At 53.2% G+C, this 21,452-nt stretch overlaps 1 protein-coding gene across 9 annotated transcripts in view; it reads right to left on the reverse strand.

The window, feature by feature from the left end:
* Positions 1-21,452, reverse strand: part of LOC147124073 (long-chain-fatty-acid--CoA ligase 1-like) — a 214,499-nt gene that overhangs the window by 103,438 nt on the left and 89,609 nt on the right. The window contains exons 1-2 of one of the 9 annotated variants that reach the window (XM_085981259.1): positions 8,221-8,318; positions 7,716-7,776 (exon numbers count right to left, since the gene is read on the reverse strand). The exons of 6 other annotated variants lie outside the window; for them this stretch is intronic. The gene's annotated coding sequence lies outside the window, so the exon portion shown is untranslated. Of the gene's footprint in view, positions 1-7,715; positions 7,777-8,220; positions 8,325-21,452 lie in introns of those variants that run through there. 2 more of the 9 variants (XM_085981245.1, XM_085981265.1) reach the window with 2 other exon arrangements.

A 21,452-nucleotide genomic window follows, 5' to 3' on the forward strand; every position in this document is an offset into this window, starting at 1 on the left:
ATACATTAACATTCATTTTTGCTTAGTGCAGAATGCCAGTGAATTTGTCACCATGTATTGGATGGTAACTTTAAAGTAGCACGTGAATATTATTAGATGATTTGAAAAGCTTACTTGAAACTTCCCAAGTTTTTTTTAGTCAGGCCTGTACGGTGAATCAGTCTGCAGCTAGAATGCAGTGGAGTGATATTTAATGCCTCACTTTTCCCAAGACTATTAAGATGGAAACATTGGGTGGGGCTGTAAAGTTAGTGAAACATTTCTGCCTAAACTGGTTGATTTAGATTCCACATCACCCAAGTAATGAAACCGTACACATATTCTTTGAGTTGTGCATTGAAATTTATCAAGCTACAACCACGTGCGTGACAATGAAGTACATTAAGTCACAAATTAGCACTGCTACTGTGTGTTGCTGCAGCAGGTCAATATTCTCATTCCCCGCCCTCCCCCCACATGCAAACTCCCACTTGAAAGAGGTCAGTCACACCACCTCGCAAACAATTTCCTGAGTTCACATGCAGTAACTCTGATTGACCGTTTCCAATGTTACAATCATTTCTCGCAACATATTGATGAGATTTCGATATGGCATTTCATTTGTGGCGTGCAGCAGCAATTGGCAACTGTACAATAATCTAGGCGGACACTCCAGTGCAGTGCTGAGGGAGTGCTACACTGTCTGAGGTGCCGTCTTTCGGATGAGACGTTAAACCGAGACCCCATCTGCTCTCTCAGGTGGACGCAAAAGATCCCATGGCACTATTTCAAAGAAGAGCAGGGGAGTTATCCCCGGTGTCCTGGCCAGTATTTATCCCACAGGCAACGTCACTAAAAAACAGGTTCTCTGATCATTATCACATTGCTGTTTGTGGGAGCTTGCTGTGTACAAATTGGCTGCCACTTTTTCTACATTACAACAGTGACTCCACTTCAAAAATATTTCATTGGCTGTAAAGCGTTTTGGGATGTTATGGGGTCGTGAAAGGCGCTATATGAATGCAAGTTTTTCTTTCGTTTTCTTTCCTTAGGAAAACATGATCTGGAACTCATTTGTATTATATTTGCTACCAGCCATGTGGTCGCAGTTGTTGGGCAAAAAACACCAGCTTAGGTAACAACCGCAGAAGATGCTGGAAACGCCGAGCATATCAAGTCATCATCTCTGGAGAGAAGAGACGAGTTATTCAAGTATAGACGAGTTATTTGTCAGAACTGAAAGGACAGTGAGAGAGGAAGACAGAAACAGAGGGGAAAAATGGTATTGAAAACTGGACAAAACAAAGGGAGGCTTGGAGAGGAAAACACACATGCATACACACAAGAGAAGCAGAAAGACTGCACAAGTGGTAAACAAGAGATGGTTAAATGGCTGAAGTGATAAATAGGAGACAATTAGAGGTATAATGTGGGAAATATAGGAATTTACAAAATAGAGTATTTGTGAAGGGGCAAGGCAGCGGGGCGCGAGGGCGAGGCAGCAGGTAGCGAGGGGGGGCAAGGCGGCGGGGCGCGAGGCGGAGGGGGGGCGAGGCGGGGGGGGGGGGAGGCGGCAGGGGGCGAGGGGGGGCCGAGGGGGCGAGGCGGCAGGGGACGAGGGGGGGCCGAGGCGCCGGGGCGCGAGGGGGGGGGGGCAAGGCAGCAGGGCGCGAGGGGGGCGAGGCAGCAGGGCGCAAGGGGGGGGGCGAGGCAGCAGGGCGCAAGGGGGGGGCGAGGCAGCAGGGCGCAAGGGGGCGGCGAGGCAGCAGGGCGCAAGGGGGGGGGCGAGGCAGCATGGCGCAAGGGGGGGGGCGAGGCAGCAGGGCGCAAGGGGGGGGCGAGGCAGCAGGGCGCAAGGGGGGGGCGAGGCAGCAGGGCGCAAGGGGGGGCGAGGCAGCAGGGCGCAAGTGGGGGGGCGAGGCAGCAGGGCGCAAGGGGGGGGGCGAGGCAGCAGGGCGCAAGGGGGGGGCGAGGCAGCAGGGCGCAAGGGGGGGGCGAGGCAGCAGGGCGCAAGGGGGGGGGCGAGGCAGCAGGGCGCAAGGGGGGGGGCGAGGCAGCAGGGCGCAAGGGGGGGGCGAGGCAGCAGGGCGCAAGGGGGGGCGAGGCAGCAGGGCGCAAGGGGGGGCGAGGCAGCAGGGCGCAAGGGGGGGCGAGGCAGCAGGGCGCAAGGGGGGGCGAGGCAGCAGGGCGCAAGGGGGGGCGAGGCAGCAGGGCGCAAGGGGGGGCGAGGCAGCAGGGCGCAAGGGGGGGCGAGGCAGCAGGGCGCAAGGGGGGGGCGAGGCAGCAGGGCGCAAGGGGGGGGCGAGGCAGCAGGGCGCAAGGGGGGGGCGAGGCAGCAGGGCGCAAGGGGGCGGCGAGGCAGCAGGGCGCAAGGGGGGGGGCGAGGCAGCATGGCGCAAGGGGGGGGCGAGGCAGCAGGGCGCAAGGGGGGGGCGAGGCAGCAGGGCGCAAGGGGGGGGCGAGGCAGCAGGGCGCAAGGGGGGGGCGAGGCAGCAGGGCGCAAATGGGGGGGCGAGGCAGCAGGGCGCAAGGGGGGGGGCGAGGCAGCAGGGCGCAAGGGGGGGGCGAGGCAGCAGGGCGCAAGGGGGGGGCGAGGCAGCAGGGCGCAAGGGGGGGGCGAGGCAGCAGGGCGCAAGGGGGGGCGAGGCAGCAGGGCGCAAGGGGGGGCGAGGCAGCAGGGCGCAAGGGGGGGCGAGGCAGCAGGGCGCAAGGGGGGGCGAGGCAGCAGGGCGCAAGGGGGGGCGAGGCAGCAGGGCGCAAGGGGGGGCGAGGCAGCAGGGCGCAAGGGGGGGCGAGGCAGCAGGGCGCAAGGGGGGGGCGAGGCAGCAGGGCGCAAGGGGGGGGGCGAGGCAGCAGGGCGCAAGGGGGGGGCGAGGCAGCAGGGCGCAAGGGGGGGGCGAGGCAGCAGGGCGCAAGGGGGGGGCGAGGCAGCAGGGCGCAAGGGGGGGGCGAGGCAGCAGGGCGCAAGGGGGGGGCGAGGCAGCAGGGCGCAAGGGGGGGGGCGAGGCAGCAGGGCGCAAGGGGGGGGCGAGGCAGCAGGGCGCAAGGGGGGGGCGAGGCAGCAGGGCGCAAGGGGGGGGCGAGGCAGCAGGGCGCAAGGGGGGGGCGAGGCAGCAGGGCGCAAGGGGGGGGCGAGGCAGCAGGGCGCAAGGGGGGGGCGAGGCAGCAGGGCGCAAGGGGGGGGCGAGGCAGCAGGGCGCAAGGGGGGGGCGAGGCAGCAGGGCGCAAGGGGGGGCGAGGCAGCAGGGCGCAAGGGGGGGGCGAGGCAGCAGGGCGCAAGGGGGGGCGAGGCAGCAGGGCGCAAGGGGGGGCGAGGCAGCAGGGCGCAAGGGGGGGCGAGGCAGCAGGGCGCAAGGGGGGGCGAGGCAGCAGGGCGCAAGGGGGGGGCGAGGCAGCAGGGCGCAAGGGGGGGGCGAGGCAGCAGGGCGCAAGGGGGGGGCGAGGCAGCAGGGCGCAAGGGGGGGGCGAGGCAGCAGGGCGCAAGGGGGGGCGAGGCCGCAGGGCGCAAGGGGGGGCGAGGCCGCAGGGCGCAAGGGGGGGCGAGGCCGCAGGGCGCAAGGGGGGGCGAGGCAGCAGGGCGCAAGGGGGGGGCGAGGCAGCAGGGCGCAAGGGGGGGGCGAGGCAGCAGGGCGCAAGGGGGGGGCGAGGCAGCAGGGCGCAAGGGGGGGCGAGGCAGCAGGGCGCAAGGGGGGGGCGAGGCAGCAGGGCGCAAGGGGGGGGCGAGGCAGCAGGGCGCAAGGGGGGGGGCGAGGCAGCAGGGCGCAAGGGGGGGGGCGAGGGGGGGGCGAGGCAGCAGGGCGCAAGGGGGGCGAGGCAGCAGGGCGCAAGGGGGGCGAGGCAGCAGGGCGCAAGGGGGGCGAGGCAGCAGGGCGCAAGGGGGGCGAGGCAGCAGGGCGCAAGGGGGGCGAGGCAGCAGGGCGCAAGGGGGGCGAGGCAGCAGGGCGCAAGGGGGGCGAGGCAGCAGGGCGCAAGGGGGGCGAGGCAGCAGGGCGCAAGGGGGGCGAGGCAGCAGGGCGCAAGGGGGGCGAGGCAGCAGGGCGCAAGGGGGGCGAGGCAGCAGGGCGCAAGGGGGGCGAGGCAGCAGGGCGCAAGGGGGCGAGGCCAGCAGGGCGCAAGGGGGGCGAGGCAGCAGGGCGCAAGGGGGGCGAGGCAGCAGGGCGCAAGGGGGGCGAGGCAGCAGGGCGCAAGGGGGGCGAGGCAGCAGGGCGCAAGGGGGCGAGGCAGCAGGGCGCAAGGGGGGCGAGGCAGCAGGGCGCAAGGGGGGCGAGGCAGCAGGGCGCAAGGGGGGCGAGGCAGCAGGGCGCAAGGGGGGCGAGGCAGCAGGGCGCAAGGGGGGCGAGGCAGCAGGGCGCAAGGGGGGCGAGGCAGCAGGGCGCAAGGGGGGCGAGGCAGCAGGGCGCAAGGGGGGCGAGGCAGCAGGGCGCAAGGGGGGCGAGGCAGCAGGGCGCAAGGGGGGCGAGGCAGCAGGGCGCAAGGGGGGCGAGGCAGCAGGGCGCAAGGGGGGCGAGGCAGCAGGGCGCAAGGGGGGCGAGGCAGCAGGGCGCAAGGGGGGCGAGGCAGCAGGGCGCAAGGGGGGCGAGGCAGCAGGGCGCAAGGGGGGCGAGGCAGCAGGGCGCAAGGGGGGCGAGGCAGCAGGGCGCAAGGGGGCGAGGCAGCAGGGCGCAAGGGGGGCGAGGCAGCAGGGCGCAAGGGGGGCGAGGCAGCAGGGCGCAAGGGGGGCGAGGCAGCAGGGCGCAAGGGGGGCGAGGCAGCAGGGCGCAAGGGGGGCGAGGCAGCAGGGCGCAAGGGGGGCGAGGCAGCAGGGCGCAAGGGGGGCGAGGCAGCAGGGCGCAAGGGGGGCGAGGCAGCAGGGCGCAAGGGGGGCGAGGCAGCAGGGCGCAAGGGGGGCGAGGCAGCAGGGCGCAAGGGGGGCGAGGCAGCAGGGCGCAAGGGGGGCGAGGCAGCAGGGCGCAAGGGGGGCGAGGCAGCAGGGCGCAAGGGGGGCGAGGCAGCAGGGCGCAAGGGGGCGAGGCAGCAGGGCGCAAGGGGGGCGAGGCAGCAGGGCGCAAGGGGGGCGAGGCAGCAGGGCGCAAGGGGGCGAGGCAGCAGGGCGCAAGGGGGGCGAGGCAGCAGGGCGCAAGGGGGGCGAGGCAGCAGGGCGCAAGGGGGGCGAGGCAGCAGGGCGCAAGGGGGGCGAGGCAGCAGGGCGCAAGGGGGGCGAGGCAGCAGGGCGCAAGGGGGGCGAGGCAGCAGGGCGCAAGGGGGGCGAGGCAGCAGGGCGCAAGGGGGGCGAGGCAGCAGGGCGCAAGGGGGGCGAGGCAGCAGGGCGCAAGGGGGGCGAGGCAGCAGGGCGCAAGGGGGGCGAGGCAGCAGGGCGCAAGGGGGGCGAGGCAGCAGGGCGCAAGGGGGGCGAGGCAGCAGGGCGCAAGGGGGGCGAGGCAGCAGGGCGCAAGGGGGGCGAGGCAGCAGGGCGCAAGGGGGGCGAGGCAGCAGGGCGCAAGGGGGGCGAGGCAGCAGGGCGCAAGGGGGGCGAGGCAGCAGGGCGCAAGGGGGGCGAGGCAGCAGGGCGCAAGGGGGGCGAGGCAGCAGGGCGCAAGGGGGGCGAGGCAGCAGGGCGCAAGGGGGGCGAGGCAGCAGGGCGCAAGGGGGGCGAGGCAGCAGGGCGCAAGGGGGGCGAGGCAGCAGGGCGCAAGGGGGGCGAGGCAGCAGGGCGCAAGGGGGGCGAGGCAGCAGGGCGCAAGGGGGGCGAGGCAGCAGGGCGCAAGGGGGGCGAGGCAGCAGGGCGCAAGGGGGGCGAGGCAGCAGGGCGCAAGGGGGGCGAGGCAGCAGGGCGCAAGGGGGGCGAGGCAGCAGGGCGCAAGGGGGGCGAGGCAGCAGGGCGCAAGGGGGGCGAGGCAGCAGGGCGCAAGGGGGCGAGGCAGCAGGGCGCAAGGGGGGCGAGGCAGCAGGGCGCAAGGGGGGCGAGGCAGCAGGGCGCAAGGGGGCGAGGCAGCAGGGCGCAAGGGGGGCGAGGCAGCAGGGCGCAAGGGGGGCGAGGCAGCAGGGCGCAAGGGGGGCGAGGCAGCAGGGCGCAAGGGGGGCGAGGCAGCAGGGCGCAAGGGGGGCGAGGCAGCAGGGCGGCCGCAAGGGGGGGCGAGGCAGCAGGGCGCAAGGGGGGCGAGGCAGCAGGGCGCAAGGGGGCGAGGCAGCAGGGCGCAAGGGGGGCGAGGCAGCAGGGCGCAAGGGGGGCGAGGCAGCAGGGCGCAAGGGGGGCGAGGCAGCAGGGCGCAAGGGGGGCGAGGCAGCAGGGCGCAAGGGGGGCGAGGCAGCAGGGCGCAAGGGGGGCGAGGCAGCAGGGCGCAAGGGGGGCGAGGCAGCAGGGCGCAAGGGGGGCGAGGCAGCAGGGCGCAAGGGGGGCGAGGCAGCAGGGCGCAAGGGGGGCGAGGCAGCAGGGCGCAAGGGGGGCGAGGCAGCAGGGCGCAAGGGCGCAAGGGGGGTGGCGAGGCAGCAGGGCGCGAGGGGGGGGCGAGGCAGCAGGGCGCGAGGGGGGGGGCGAGGCAGCAGGGCGCGAGGGGGGGGCGAGGCAGCAGGGCGCGAGGGGGGGGCGGCGAGGCAGCAGGGCGCGAGGGGGGGGCGGCGAGGCAGCAGGGCGCGAGGGGGGGGGCGAGGCAGCAGGGCGCGGGGGGGGCGAGGCAGCAGGGCGCGAGGGGGGGGCGAAGGCAGCAGGGCGCGAGGGGGGGGGCGAAGGCAGCAGGGCGCGAGGGGGGGGGCGAAGGCAGCAGGGCGCGAGGGGGGGGCGAAGGCAGCAGGGCGCGAGGGGGGGGGGGCGCGAGGCAGCGTGAAACAGAAGCAGGAAAATTGGCAAAGCTGAGCAGACTCCAGCAGCCCAGGAATAAAAAGCACCAAAGATGCAGACTGCCCACCAGTATGGTGAGTGAGCAGAGTAGACAGTGCTTGGGCACAGGCTGAGTATGGCATATGACCAATACTTTTTGCTAAAACATGAGGTGACACATGTGACTCTTCACATCGCCCCCAAAATTAACAACCGTTTCCCTTCCAGCGTCGAAAGGAGATTGAATACTACTGTTGCTGTTACAATTAGCAACATGGAGCAATGCGGCGTCTCAGAAGTAGCCTTCAAGTAAACAATAGAACATTTTGTCAGTGCCAACACTGGATCAAGATTCCACATTGCGACATCCCTCATTGAAGGAGTCAGTCCCACAATGGCATATGCATGTAGATTTAGTCGTCAGGGGAGGGGAGGAGGGTGTAAAATAATGACACCTTGCTAAAGAAAGAGAGGAGTGTTGTACAAAGCACAACTCCAATACTAGGTGCAAACAATTACTGTTATTTTGACCATTTAACTTCCCGGCAGCAAGTGCTCATTAAAATTGCCTCCTGCATCTGCGATCAGCCAAATACACAATTTATCAAACTTTCCACAGTAGCATTACTGCCTGCATAGGAACATAGGAACAGAAGACTGCCTAGATTAATTTAACCACCTTCTGTAAAACAGTGCAGCTGCTAGCTTCTAAAATAAAATTACACAGTAGCGGCTGTCGAATTTCTAGACTACACAGTGAACCAGAAATTAAAAGATCAATGCTGCACACATGAAGAGACTTACGGTACTTGGGTGATTCGATACTTCAGACTTCAGGTTAAAAAGATAAAAATTAAAATAAAACCACTAGGAATTGCTGGAGTTCATGGGTGGGATTAAATTCACAACAAAACAATCAAAAAGACACTATAAAAACACTGACCTGTGCTACACACTGTCCTGTAAACTTCTGTACAGCAGGCTTTCAGAAGCTTAAAATGGACCTGAAGGCAAGATAGAACCTTTAAAAATTGACCAGTATGTACTCAGCTACCTCTTTCTATGCAGCCAGATCATGAGACTACAGAAAAGTCAACAGTGTCGCGATTGCAGGTTAACTATTCTGTGTTAATATTAAGAGATAACGCTAGCAAAACTAGTGTGCAATTCACTGTATCTATTAGTATTTCCAGACCTTTCACCAGATAACAGTAAAATTGGTTTTCAGATTCCTGACACACTTAGTGCATTTGAGGCAAATATTAGCAGGTGTACAAGTGATGACAACATTCCCGGGTATCAACTCAGCACAGAAATCCAAATGGGGTCAATAATTTAAAAAAAAAAATCAAGGTAAACCACTACAGTAAAAGCAACAAGCACGGCAAACAGTGGCAATAGGTGCTTGAACACGTACTACAGAGCACAGCCCTTCAGAACACACTCACCATCTGCCTTTACAATTCCTCACTCCCAGGAACTGAGCATGAAGTAGAGAGAGAAAGAAATAAACCTGTTCCATCAGCTGCTGTATCTTCTGCAACCAAGATCTCAGCAGGAATTCGTCACACTGTGCCCCAAGCTCCAGCTAACCAGGGCAAAGGTGAAAGACTACAAATTACAGGCCTTAGTTGGCCTGTACAGACAAGATACCAATAGGAAAACAGACTGGCATCTCAATGTCACTTCCATTTTCAGAAGCATGTCTGGCATATATGTAATATAAAGACTTGCATTTCTAGAGCGCCTTTCATGACCTCAGGACATCCCAAAGCGCTTTGCAGCCAATGAAGTACTTATTTTGAAGTGTAAATGACCAGATAATCTGATTTTTTTTTTGTGATGTTGATTGAGGGATAAATATTAAGCCAGGACACCGGGGATAACTCCCCTGCTCTACTTCGATATAGTGCCATGGGATCTTTTACACCCACCTGAGAAAGCAGACGGGGCCTCGGTTGAACGTCTCATCCGAAAGACAGCTGACAGTGCAGCACTCCCTCAGTACTGCACTGGAGTGTCAGCCTACATTTTGTGCTCAAGTCTCTGGAGTGGGACTTGAACCCACATCCTTCTGACTCAGATTGCACTAAACTCTCCCAACATTGTTGTATTGATAACTTTAAGCCTTGTCATGACCTCCTTCACTTCATAATTCAGCAGGAAGCAGCTGTCAGATTTTTTTTAAAGAATGGACTGACAAATATGTAGACATTCTCCAACTGTAAGGGAAGTAATCCACGCATAGTTACGTTTCGTGATATTATCCATACTGCCCGTCCATTAAAATAAAAGCAAAACAAAATTGTTTAAACACTATGAATTCAAGTTGCTACTCACAAGATAACAGCACAATGAAGTGGACTTTAATGAAGCATTACCCAGGACTAAGTCAACATTGGATGAAAATGCAGCTTGCATTAGTAATAGCGTTTTTTGCAGTTCTTGATGCACTAAGATTTTCTGGCTTCCCTTTAAAAATTATTGCGTCTGCTCCATTACACACTCCATTCTCATACACAGGGTGGGTGGGGGGGGCTGATTTTAACAGAGAATGGCATCCGTGTAGGCGGGGTGAGCAGTGCACCTGAACATCATCGGCGCAAGGCCCAGACAATTTTAACTGCCCCAGATCTAGTTGGGGGACGACCCCAGCCGATCATGTCAGCAGCCAGCTATACACCCAACCTTTTTTGCAGAATTTCCGGCGGGACCTCCGAAGCAGCACAAAGGGCGAATGCACCATTTAAAAAGGGAGGCTGCATTCACTGAATTTAATCAATGTATTGAGTTCGGAGTTTGCTTCTGCTGGGCGTTGGAGAACACTGCGGTGGGAGGGAAAGATTGGCCACAAGTTCTCAGACATCTCTCTCCTGAGGTAACAACAGAAAGTGCTGGAAACACTCAGCAGGTCAGGCAGCATCGAGGAGAAACAAAGTCAACGTTTCGGGTCGAACCCTTCGTCAGAACTGCAAAAGTTTCGGGAGGAGATTTTTAAGCAGGGGCAGGGAGGAGGGGAGGAAAGAGCAAAGGGAAGGTCTGTGAAAGGATGGAAGTATTGTTGGCAGAGGTCAGGGCCAGGAGGGATGTGCTTTTCACACCAAGTGGGAAGAAGATGCTCAGCAGCCTCACTCAAAAAGCCTGGAGAGAATTGGCAGATCAACCGGGTTTCTCGAACATCAGCCCAAGAACCTGGATATAGCGCAGGAAGAGATTCAATGACCTCAAAAGGATCAGAATAGGCACGAGTACAGCTCCTCCTTCCTCAAAGGTAGTAATCTCAGGATTGCTACCAGTGCCACGTGCTAGTCAGAGTAGAAATAGAAGGCCATTTCAGATGAATACGTGGCTAGAGGAATGGTGCAAGGGGGAGGGATTCAAATTCCTGGGACATTGGATCCGGTTCTGGGGGAGGTGGGACCAGTACAAAGCGGACGGTTTGCACCTGGGCAGGACCGGGACCGATATCCTAGGGAGAGTGTTTGCTAGTGCTCTGGGGGAGGGTTTAAACTAAAATGGCAGGGGGTTGGGAACCTGAGCAGGGAGACAGAGGAAAGGGAAACAAGGATAGAAGCAAAAGACAGGAAGGAGAAAAACAAAAGGTGGCAGTCAGAGAAATCAAGGGTTTAAATCAAACATGGCCACAGTAAATAATAATTCTAAAAGGAGTGTTAAAAAAAAATAAGCCTGAAGGCCTTGTGTTTTAATGCGAGGAGCATTTGTAATAAGGTGGATGAATTAGCTGCGCAAATAGAAGTAAACGGATATGATATGATTGGGATTACGGAAACATGGCTCCAGGGTGACCAAGGCTGGGAACTCAACATCCAGGGGTAGTCAATATTCAGGAAAGATAGGCAAAAAGGAAAAGGAGGTGGGGTAGCATTGTTGGTTAAAGAGGGGATTAACACAATTGAAAGGAAGGATATTAGCTCTGATGATGTGGAATCTGTATGGGTAGAACTAAGAAATAGCAAGGGGCAGAAAACGTTAGTGGGAGTGGTATACAGACCTCCAAACAGTAATGTGGAGGTTGGGGGTGGCATTAAATGGGAAATTAGAGATGCGTGCAATAAGGGCACAGCAGTTATCATGGGTGACTTTAATCTACATATAGATTGGGCTAACCAAATTAGTAACAATACTGTGGAGGAGGAATTCCTGGAGTTGGTTTCCTGGACCAATATGTCGAGGAACCAACTAGAGATCAGGCCATCTTAGACTGGGTATTATGTAATGAGAAAGGATTAATTAGCAATCTTGTTGTGCGAGGCCATTGGGTCGGAGCGATCATAATATGATCGAATTCTTCATTAAGATGGAGAGTGAAGTAGTTGACTCAGAGACTAGGGTCCTGAACTTAAATAACGGAAACTACGATGGTATGAGGCGCAAGTTGGGTAGGATTGATTGGGGAATGTTACTAAAAGCGTTGACGGTGGATAGGCAATGGCAAACATTCAGAGATCGCATGGATGAACTACAGAATTTGTTCATCCCTGTTTGGCATAAAAATAAAACAAAAAAAGGTGACTCAACCATGGCTAACAAGGGAAATTAGGAATAGCATAAGATCCAAGGAGAAGACATATAAATTGGCCAGAAAAAGCAGTAAACCTGAGGATTGGGAGCAGTTTAGGATTCAACAAAGGAGGACAAAGTGATTAATTAAGAGGGGGAAAATAGAGTATGAGAGTAAGCTTGCAGGGAACATAAAAACTGACTGTAAAAGCATCTATAGATATGTGAAGAGAAAAAGATTGGTGAAGTCAAGCGTAGGTCCCTTGCAGTCAGAATCAGGGGAATTTATAATGGGGAACAAAGAAATGGCAGACCAATTAATACATACTTTGGTTCTGTCTTCACAAAGAGGACACAAATAACCTCCCAGAGATGCCGGGGAACATAGGGTCTAATGAGAGGGAGGAACGGAAAGAAATCAGTATTTGTAGGGAAATGGTGTTAGGGAAATTGATGGGATTGAAGGTCGATAAATCCCCAGGGCCGAATAATCTACATCCTAGGGTACTCAAGGAAGTGGCCCTAGAAATAGTAGATGCATTGCTGGTCATCTTCCAAAATTTGATAGACTCTGGAACAGTTCCCATGGATTGGAGGGTAGCTAATGTTACCCCACTATTCAAAAAAGGTGGTAGAGAGAAAACGGGGAATTATAGACCGGTAAGCCTGACATCGGTAGTGGGGAAAATGCTAGAGTCCATTATAAAAGATGTAATAGCAGAGCACTTGGAAAACAGTGACAGGATCAGACAAAGTCAACATGGATTTACAAAAGGTAAATCGTGCTTGACTAATCTACTGGAATTTTTTGAGGATGTAACTGGTAGAATAGATAAGGGAGAACCTGTAGATGTGGTGTATTTGGACTTTCAGAAGACTTTCGATAAGGTCCCGCATAAGAGATTAGCGTGTAAAGTTAAGGCACATTGGATTGGAGACAAGGTACTGACTTGGATAAAGAACTGGTTGGCAGACAGGAAGCAAAGAGTTGGAATAAATGGGTCTTTTTCTGAGTGGCAGGCAGTGACTAGTGGGGTACCACAGCGATCGGTCCTAAGACCCCAGCTATTCACAATATATATAAATGATCTAGATGAGGGAACTAGATGTAATATCTCCAAGTTTGCAGACGACGCAAAGCTGGGTGGGCGTGTGTGCTGTGAGGAGGATGCCGAGAAACTCCAGTATGATTTGGACAGGTTGGGTGATATGGCAGATGCAGTATAATGTGGATAAATGCGAGGTTATCCACTTTGGTGGCAAAAACAGGAAGGCAGATTATTATCTGAATGGCAATAGATTGGGAGAAGGGAAAGTGCAATGAGACCTGGGTGTCCTTGTGTACCAGTCGCTGAAGGTAAGCATGCAGGTGCAGCAGGCGGTTAAGAAGGCAAATGGTATGTTGGCCTTCGTAGCGAGAGGGTTCGAGTACAAGAACAAGGATGTCTTGCTGCAGTTGTACAGGGCCTTGGTGAGACCACACCTTGAGTATTGTGTGCAGTTTTGGTTGCCTTATCTGAGGAAGGATGGTCTTGCCATGGAGGGAGTGCAGCGAAGATTCACCAGACTGATACCTAGGATGGCAGGAATGACGTATGAGGAGAGATTGGGTCGATTGGGCTTATACTCGCTGGAGTTTAGAAGAATGAGAGGGGATCTCATTGAAACTTATAAAATTCTAACAGGACTGGACAGACTGGATGCAGGAGGGTTGTTCCCGATGGCCGGGGAGTCCAGAACCAGGGGTCACAGACTAAGGATAAGGGGTAAGCCATTTAGGACAGAAATGAGGAGGAATTTCTTCACCCAGAGAGCGGTGAACCTGTGGAATTCTCTACCACAGAAGGCAGTAGAGACCAATTCATTAAATATATTCAAGAAGGAGTTGGATATATTTCTTAAGGCTAAAGGGATCAAGGGATATGGGGAGAAAGCAGGGACAGGGTACTGAATTTGGATGATCAGCCATGATCACATTGAATGGCGGAGCAGGCTCGAGGGGCCGAATGGCCTACTCCTGCTCCTATCTTCTATGTTTCTATGTTTCCCATCTCTTGCACAGCACCTGCTCACGGTTCCTCTGCTCCTCCTCCAACCTTCAGATCTATTACCACTCCTGCATCACATCCATCACCACCAATCACAATGGCAGACTAAACCGCCTCTCATTCTCACACGTACTTCAGTGTCACCTTCGGCTCAGCGGGTAGAACTCTCGCCTTTGAGCCAGGTGGTTGTGGGTTCAAGCCCGACTCCAAAGGTTCGAGTACAAAAATCTAGGCTGACATTCCGTTGCAGTACCGGAAGGTTAAACCGAGGCTCCGTCTGTCCTCTCAGGTGGGCGTAAAAGGGCCCATGGCACTATTTCGAAGAAAAGGGGAGTTCTCCATTGTCCTGACAAATAATTATCCCTCAACCAACATCACTATATCTAAAAATTATCTGGTTATTATCACATTGCTGTTTGTGGGAGCTTGTTGTGCGCAAATTGGTTGCTGTGTTTCCTACATTACAACAGTGACTACACCAATTCACTGGCTGTATAGCGTTTTGGTATGTCCTGAGGTTGTGAAAGGTGCTATATAAATACAAGTCTTTCTTTTACCTGCTCCTTGCTGCTTTCACTGCTCCACTAACGGCATGCCCATCACACCAATGAAGAATATGCAACTTCTCTCATGACTCCTTCTTCAATACATAAAAACATGGAAACATAGAAAAATAGGAGCAGGAGTAGGCCATTCGGCCCTTCGAGCCTGCTCCACCATTCAATGTGATCATGGCTGATCCTCTATCTCAATACCATATTCCCACTCTCTCCCCATACCCCTTGATGCCTTTTGTGTCTAGAAATCTATCTATCTCCTTCTTAAATATATTCAATGACTTGGCCTCCACAGCCTTCTGTGGTAGAGAATTCCACAGGTTCACCACCCTCTGAGTGAAGACATTTCCCCTCATCTCAGTCCTAAATGTCCTACCCCATATCCTGAGACTGTGACCCCTCATTCAAGACCCCCCCCCCAGCCAGGGGAAACATCCTCCCTGCATCCAGTCTGTCTAGCCCTGTCAGAATTTTATACGTTTCAATGAGATCCCCTCTCAACAATACACACTCAAGCTACTTAATTCCCCATTAACACCTCCCCATTCTCAGCACTCCATTGCAGTACTGAGGGAACGTTGCACTGTTGGAGGTACCGTCTATCAGATGAGACATTAAACTGAGGCCCCAACTGCCCTCTTTAATGAAGTAACGGAGAGGGTTGATGAGCGTAGTGCGGTTGATGTTGTGTAGATGGACTTTAAAAAAGGGCGTTTGACAAAGTACCACTTAATAGACTTGTTAGCAAAATTAAAGCCCATGGGGTTAAATGGGCAGTGGCAGCATGGATACAAAGTTGTCTAAGGGACAGAAAGCAGAGTGTAGTGGTGAACAGTTGTTTTTCAGATTGGAGGGAGGTATACGGTGGTGCTCCCCACTGCTGTTTTTGATATCTATTAATTGACATGTTGACCACTCCATCCTCCTCCAACGCCTCTTCACCGTCGTCCAGCTGAGTGGGACTGTACTCGCCTGGTTCCATTCTTATCTATCTAATCGTAGCTAGAGAATCATCTGCAATGGCTTCTCTTCCCCGCTCCCACATCGTTACCGCTGGTGTCCCCCAAAGATCTATCCTTGGCCTCCTCCTATTTCTCATCTACATGCTGCCCCTTGCCAACATCATCCGAAAACACATCATCAGTTTCCACATGTACACTGACGACACCCAGCTCTAGTTCACAGCACTTCTCTCAACCCCTCCACAGTCTCTAAATTGTCAGACTGCTTGTCTGACATCAAGTTCTGGATGAGCAGAAATTTTCTCCATTTAAATATTGGGAAGACAGAAACCATTGTTTTCGGTCCCCGCCACAAAACCCCACTATCCACTGACTCCATCCCTCTCCCTAACATCTGTCTGAGGCTGAACCACAAAGTTCACAACTTTGGTGTCATATTTGACCCTGAAATGAGCTTCCGGCCACATACCCGCAGCATAACTAAGACCGCCTATTTCCACCTCTGTAACATCGCCCGACTCCACCCTTGCCTCAGCTCATCTGCTGCCGAAACCCTCATCCATGTCTTTGTTACCTCTTGACTTGACTATCCCAACACACTCCTGGCTGGCCTCCCACATTCTACCCTACGTAAACTTGAGGTCATCCAAAACTCAGCTGCCCGTGTCCTAACTCGCACCGAGTCCCGTTCACCCATCACCCCTGTGCTCGCTGACCTACATTGGCTCCTGGTTAAGCAATGCCTCGATTTCAAAACTCTCATCCTTGCTTTCAAATCCCTCCATGGCCTCGCTCCCATCTCTAATCTCCTCCAGCCTCACAACTCCCCGAGACATCTGCACTCCTCTAATTCTCCCCTCTTGAGCATCCCCGCTCAACCATTGGTGGCTGTGCCTTGTTACCTAGGCCCTAAGCTCTGGAATTCCCTGCCTAAACCTCTCTGCCTCTCTTTCCTCCTTTAAGACACTCCTTAAAACCCACCTCTTAGACCAAGCTTTTTGTCATCTGCCCTAATTTCTCCTTATGTGGCTTGGTGTCAAAATTTTGTCTTAGAATACTCCTGTGAAGCGCCTTGGGACTTTTTACCACGTTAAAAGGCACTATATAAATAAAAGTTGTTGTTGTTGTATTAATGACCAGGACTTGAGTCTACAGGGCATAATGTCAAAGTCTGTAGATGACAGTAGTAAACAAAGTAAACAATGTACAAGAAACTTTGGTTTATCCGGAGGTTGTACATCCGGAAACCTCGATCGAACGGCAGAAATCAGCAGCCGTTTTGTTAGGTTTTTTTTCTTCCCCTAGCGGTTTTTTTTCCCTTCCCCTAGCATTTTTTTTTTTTTTTTTATAAAAACAGTCAGGCTGTGGAAAGCGTCTCTGTAGCTTAGCAACAGCTTCAGAGATGCTTCCAAGGTACGGGCCGAGTGTTTACAAGCTGTTGCTAAGCAACAGTGTTTGTTGTCAGATACGGAGATGAAAACCTCCGTATCCTTCAACATTAGCACTAGTCTATCCGGAAGTTTTGATCTAACGGCACCAGCTCGGTCCCGTCGGTGCCGGATATTGCGAAGTTTCCTGTAGTAAACAAGGAGGAGGATAGTAACAGACTTCAGGAGGTGCGGGTTAGGTTGATTGGCTATGATAAATTGACCCTTAGTGTTAGGGGGATTAAATATGTGGGGTTACGGGAATAGGGTGGGATATGTGTTGGTGTAGGGGTTACGGGGATCGGGTGGGATATGTGTCGGTGCAGGCTCGATGGGCCGAAATGGCCTCTATCTGCACTGTGGGGTTTCTGTGATTTCTGTGATTTCTGTGACAAAGACAGACCGGTGAAATGGGCAGACACATGGCAGATGAAATTTAACACAGAAGTGTGAAGTAATACATTTTGGTCAGAAGAATGAGGAGAGGCAATATAAACTAAATGATACAATTGTAAAGTGGGTGCAGGAACAGAGAGAGCTGGGAGTGTATGGACACAAATCTTTGAAGGTGGCAGGACAAGTTGAGAAGGCTTGGCTTTACTAATAGAGGAATAAAGTACAAAAGCAAGGAGGTTATGCTAAACCTTTATAAAACACTGGTTAGGCCTCAGCTGGAGTATGGTGTTGAATTCTGGGCACCACACTTTAGGAAGACGCAGAGAGATTTACTAGAATGGTACCACCGATGAGGGACAGTCTCCAGAGGACACAGATTTAACGTGATTGGCAGAAGAACCGGAGGTGACATGAGGAAACATTTTTTTTTACAAAGCAAGTTATTGTGAGCTGGAATGCACTGCCTGTAAGGGCGGTGGAAGCAGAATAAATAGCAACATTCAAAATAGAATTGGATAAATACTTGAGTAAAAATGTAAAAAAGGGCTATGCAGAAAGAGCAGGGGAGTGGGACTAATTGGATAGCTCTACCAAAGAGCCAGCACAGTCAGGATGGGCCAAATGGCCACCTACTGTGCTGTATCATTCCATGATCTATGATTCTAAAAGCACGGAGAGTTCTCCCTGATGTCCTGGCCAATATTTATAACTCAACCAACTTCACGGAGGAAACAGTTTGGTCATTATTTCATGTGGGAGTTTGCTGTGCGCAAATTGGCTGTTGCGTTTTCTACATTACAACAGTGACTACACGTCAAAGTACTTCAGTGGCTTATGTGTCAGCTGTGGCTCAGTTGGTAGCACCCTCGTCTCTGATTCAGAAGTTTGTGGGTTCAAGTCCCACTTCAGGGAAAAATCTAGGCGGACACTCCAGTGCTGCACTGTCAGAGGTGCTGTCTTTCAGATGAGACGTTAAACCGAGGCCCCGTCTGCTCTCTCAGATGGACGCAAGAGATCCTATGGCACTATTTCAAGAGCAGGGGAGTTATCCCCGGTGACCTGGCCAATATTTAACCCACAATCAACATCACTAAAACAGATTATCTGGTCATCAGCACATTGCTGTTTGCAGGAGCTTGCTGTGCTATACTTGAAAAGTACTTCATTGGCTGTAAAGCGCTTTGAAAGGTCTGGTGGCCATGAAAGGCTCTATATAAATGCAAGTCTTTCTTTGGGAATGACTTGAGGTTGTGAGAGGCACTAGAACTTCTTTCTTTCTCCTAGTATCTTACTACTTCTCCCTCTCAGCTTGTGCAACTACATGCAGATGCCCCACACATGAACTTGCCTTCGTAGTAACCACTCAATCTCTCCAACTGCTTCTGTAGAAGACAGCGTACAAAAGGAGGGAAAGAAGTAAGACAGAGAGGGGAGCACCCAACTTCATGGTCTTCATCCAGGTGAAGCAGGGGACACTGGAAATCAATGTACAGGAAACTCTCGATTTACCGGCACCTAAATAACCGGAAATCTCTGTTAACCGGCAAAATCCAGGAGTAGGTTCAGGTAAGTTTTACTTCATATTAGTGGCAGTTCCTGGATCTGTGGCTGTGTAACTGGGGTTCGTGCACTTGTTGCTAAGCAACAGGGACGCTTGGTCTGTGGCCGGAGTTCCTGCGCATGTTGCTAAGCAACAGGGAAGCCTGGATTTGTTGCTGTGTACAGAGCTCTCGTACCTTTTAACTATACCTCTCTGTAATCCGGACTTTTTGATAAACCGGCACCATGCCGGTCCCGTTGGTGCCGGATAATAAAAAGTTTCCTGTAACAAGAGCTAGCATTGGAAATGGCGAGGCTGGCAGCTTCTCTGAGCAGGGTGACTGCTCGTCACTTGTACCCCCTCTTCATGTACCACAAGCGACCCCTTCGTGTACAAGCAATTGCACCTTCAGCTAACTTCAAAGCCTCAACTTGTATGGTCAAGCCCTTCATGTGCTACGGTCCGGCCTCTCATTGCCATCCTAACTCTTATCCCTTTCCTCTGGGCCCTTATCAGCAGCAAGAAGACACGGAGTAAAATTCCCCCCATATTCTCAGACTCAGTCAATCAAAGAGTAGGCAGCCAAATCCTCTCTCGTCAGAGGTCTGGTTCATCCACAATTTTTCTCCCCCTGTGAGGAAGCAATAAGCTGTTCAGCACTTCAGATATCACGTCAAAGATCTCCACTATATCACAAACTGAAGGAACGAATTACTATGTCACTACTTGGTGGTGCCAATACATTCACGTCATTCTGTTGAGACAACAACCCTTGCAGTTACTCTATTTTTAGAAGCATAATTCAAAACGACCCAGTCCTTTTACTTTCTACTCTGGTTTAATTTGGTATGTAGCTACTGCAACTGGCACTCCTCAGATTAAACACTGTCGAGCTAATCTGAAAAGTGAATCGTCACTTTTACAGGTATAAATGTTTTTTTTTTGCTCTGTACATGCCGTGACTTCAATCTCAGCATTATATCAATGGATCAAGTTGACTCATTTTAGTAGCTCAGCAGGTCATTCAGCATTTGTGGAGAACAATCAAGGTAATATTTCAAGTGTGGAACATTTGTCAGAATTCAACTTTTGATGAAGGACCCATAACTGAAATGTTAACTTGTCTGGTTCTCTCCATAGATGCTGACTGACCTGCTGAGTGTTTCCAGAATTTTGTGTTTCAGATTTCTAGCATCTGCAGGTTTCTACTGGTCTCACTGCACCCGCTGCCAAAACCCTCATCCATGCCTTTGTTACTTCTAGACTTGACTATTCCAAAGCTCTCATCTGGGCTCCCATGATCCACCCTCCATAAGCTTGAGGTCATCCAAAACTCTGCTGCCCATGTCCTAACTCTCACCAAGTCCTGTTCACCCACCACCTCTGTGCTCACTGACCTACATTGACTTCCGGTCCTCCAACGCTTCGATTTTAAAACTCTCGTCTTTTTCAAATCCGCCCCCCCCCCCCCCCCATGGCCTCGCCCCTCTCTATCTCTGAAACCTCCTCCAGCCCTACAACCCTCTGAGATCTCTGGGTTCCTCCAAATCTGGCCTCTTGCACATCCCTTATTTTAAATCGCTCCACCATATAATAGTGGAAGCAATAGTAACCTAAAGATGATATACGAACAATGATGGACAGGAAAAGACCCACTGGTCCATCCAGCCTGTCCCACGCTACTGCGATGCCTTGTGCATCACAATATATACACTCCCCGCCCCATCCGAAAGTCATTTCAGTCTCCCGAGAGATAAAAAAAGATAAAAACCCAGGCCAAAAATCTGGAAAAGTCCTCTCCAATCCCCTTAGGCAATCAAAACTAGCCCAGGAGACAAGATAAAAGGATAAGAGCAAAGGTCAGAGTGCAAAATGTGATAACGATAAATACTCCAGTAGCAGAAAAGTTTAGAAGAGGCAATAATAAAATACCGGTTAAAAATAAAGCAAGTGTGATGAAAAATAACATATTAAGTTGCCTTTATAGCAACGTTACAAAGCATCAGCAACAAAAAGGTGTGACAAGTCAAAAAGTGAGAAAAATGCACCATCTGGGCAAGTTGGGGGCACTTACCCAAAGGAGAATTCTATACACGAATGCAAGTAGCACAAGAAATAAAACAAGTGCGTTAGAAGCAGAAACTAAGCCTAAAGGGTATGATTTTGAGAGAGACCTGACTACAAGCTGGGAATGACAGCTAAATATTCCAAGCTGGAGAAAGAAGTAACAATATTGATAAAAGATAAAATTACAGCAGTAGAAAGAAAGGATTTTAGTAAAGGTAATCTGGCAGTGGAAACGCCATGGGTAGAACTAAGGAGCAACAAAGGATGCAAGACTCTGTGGGACAGATCGATAGATGTTTGTTAGTTAAGGGTGTCGAGGGGTATGGAGCAAACATAGAAACATAGAAGATAGGAGCAGGAGTAGGCCATTCGGCCCCTCGAGCCTGTTCCGCCATTTAATGAGATCATGGCTGATCATCCAAATTCAGTACCCTGTCCCTGCCTTCTCTCCATATCCCTTGATCCCTTTAGCCTTAAGAAATATATCTAACTCCTTCTTGAATATATTTAATAAGTTGGCATGTGTTGCATCTCCTGCGCTTGCACGGGAAGGTGCCAGGCGAAGGGGAAGGGGTGCTGGGGGTGGTAGAGGAGTTGAGGTAGAGATCAGCCATGATTGGACTGAATTTATCATTTTGTCCCTTCAGGTACCCCAGATCCAATTCCCAGACAAGATGGCAAGCAAAGAACGCTCAGTCTTCTGCCAATTCCTTTGGGAGATGAACAAGAGAATGCCAGGAGTCCATTTTGCATGGGAAAGAGTTATTGGACAGTCTCCAATTGGTAGCCCAGATGAAATGAGGAACTTAAAGAAACAGCACAAGCTTCTGTTTGGGCCTTCTCTTCAAGTTTGAAATGTCACCATGTTTTCCCCGTTTGAAACTGTATCACTAGAGGCTTTTAAGAAATTGGCATCTGACCATCTTGGTTTTGCAACTTCGAATTTGGCAGCCTACTTTTGTTTGAGGTATAATGTGGAAATTGTGCTAGGAAATGAAGGATTTAAGAGCAGTGAACAGTTCTCCATTTATCTTTCCTAGGGAAACTCCTCCCATTTTAAAATCATGTCCCTCATACGCAATAGAAATAGCAAATCTTTCTGCACACAGTTTCTCAACAAGTTTATAAAACAGAAACTGTGCCATATTACTCATGTTCTCCT

This window comes from Somniosus microcephalus, chromosome 1 (genome assembly GCF_052327205.1).
Source record: "Somniosus microcephalus isolate GS21.2 chromosome 1, FLI_Smic_1.0, whole genome shotgun sequence".
In the NCBI taxonomy this organism is placed as follows: Eukaryota; Metazoa; Chordata; class Chondrichthyes; order Squaliformes; family Somniosidae; genus Somniosus; species Somniosus microcephalus.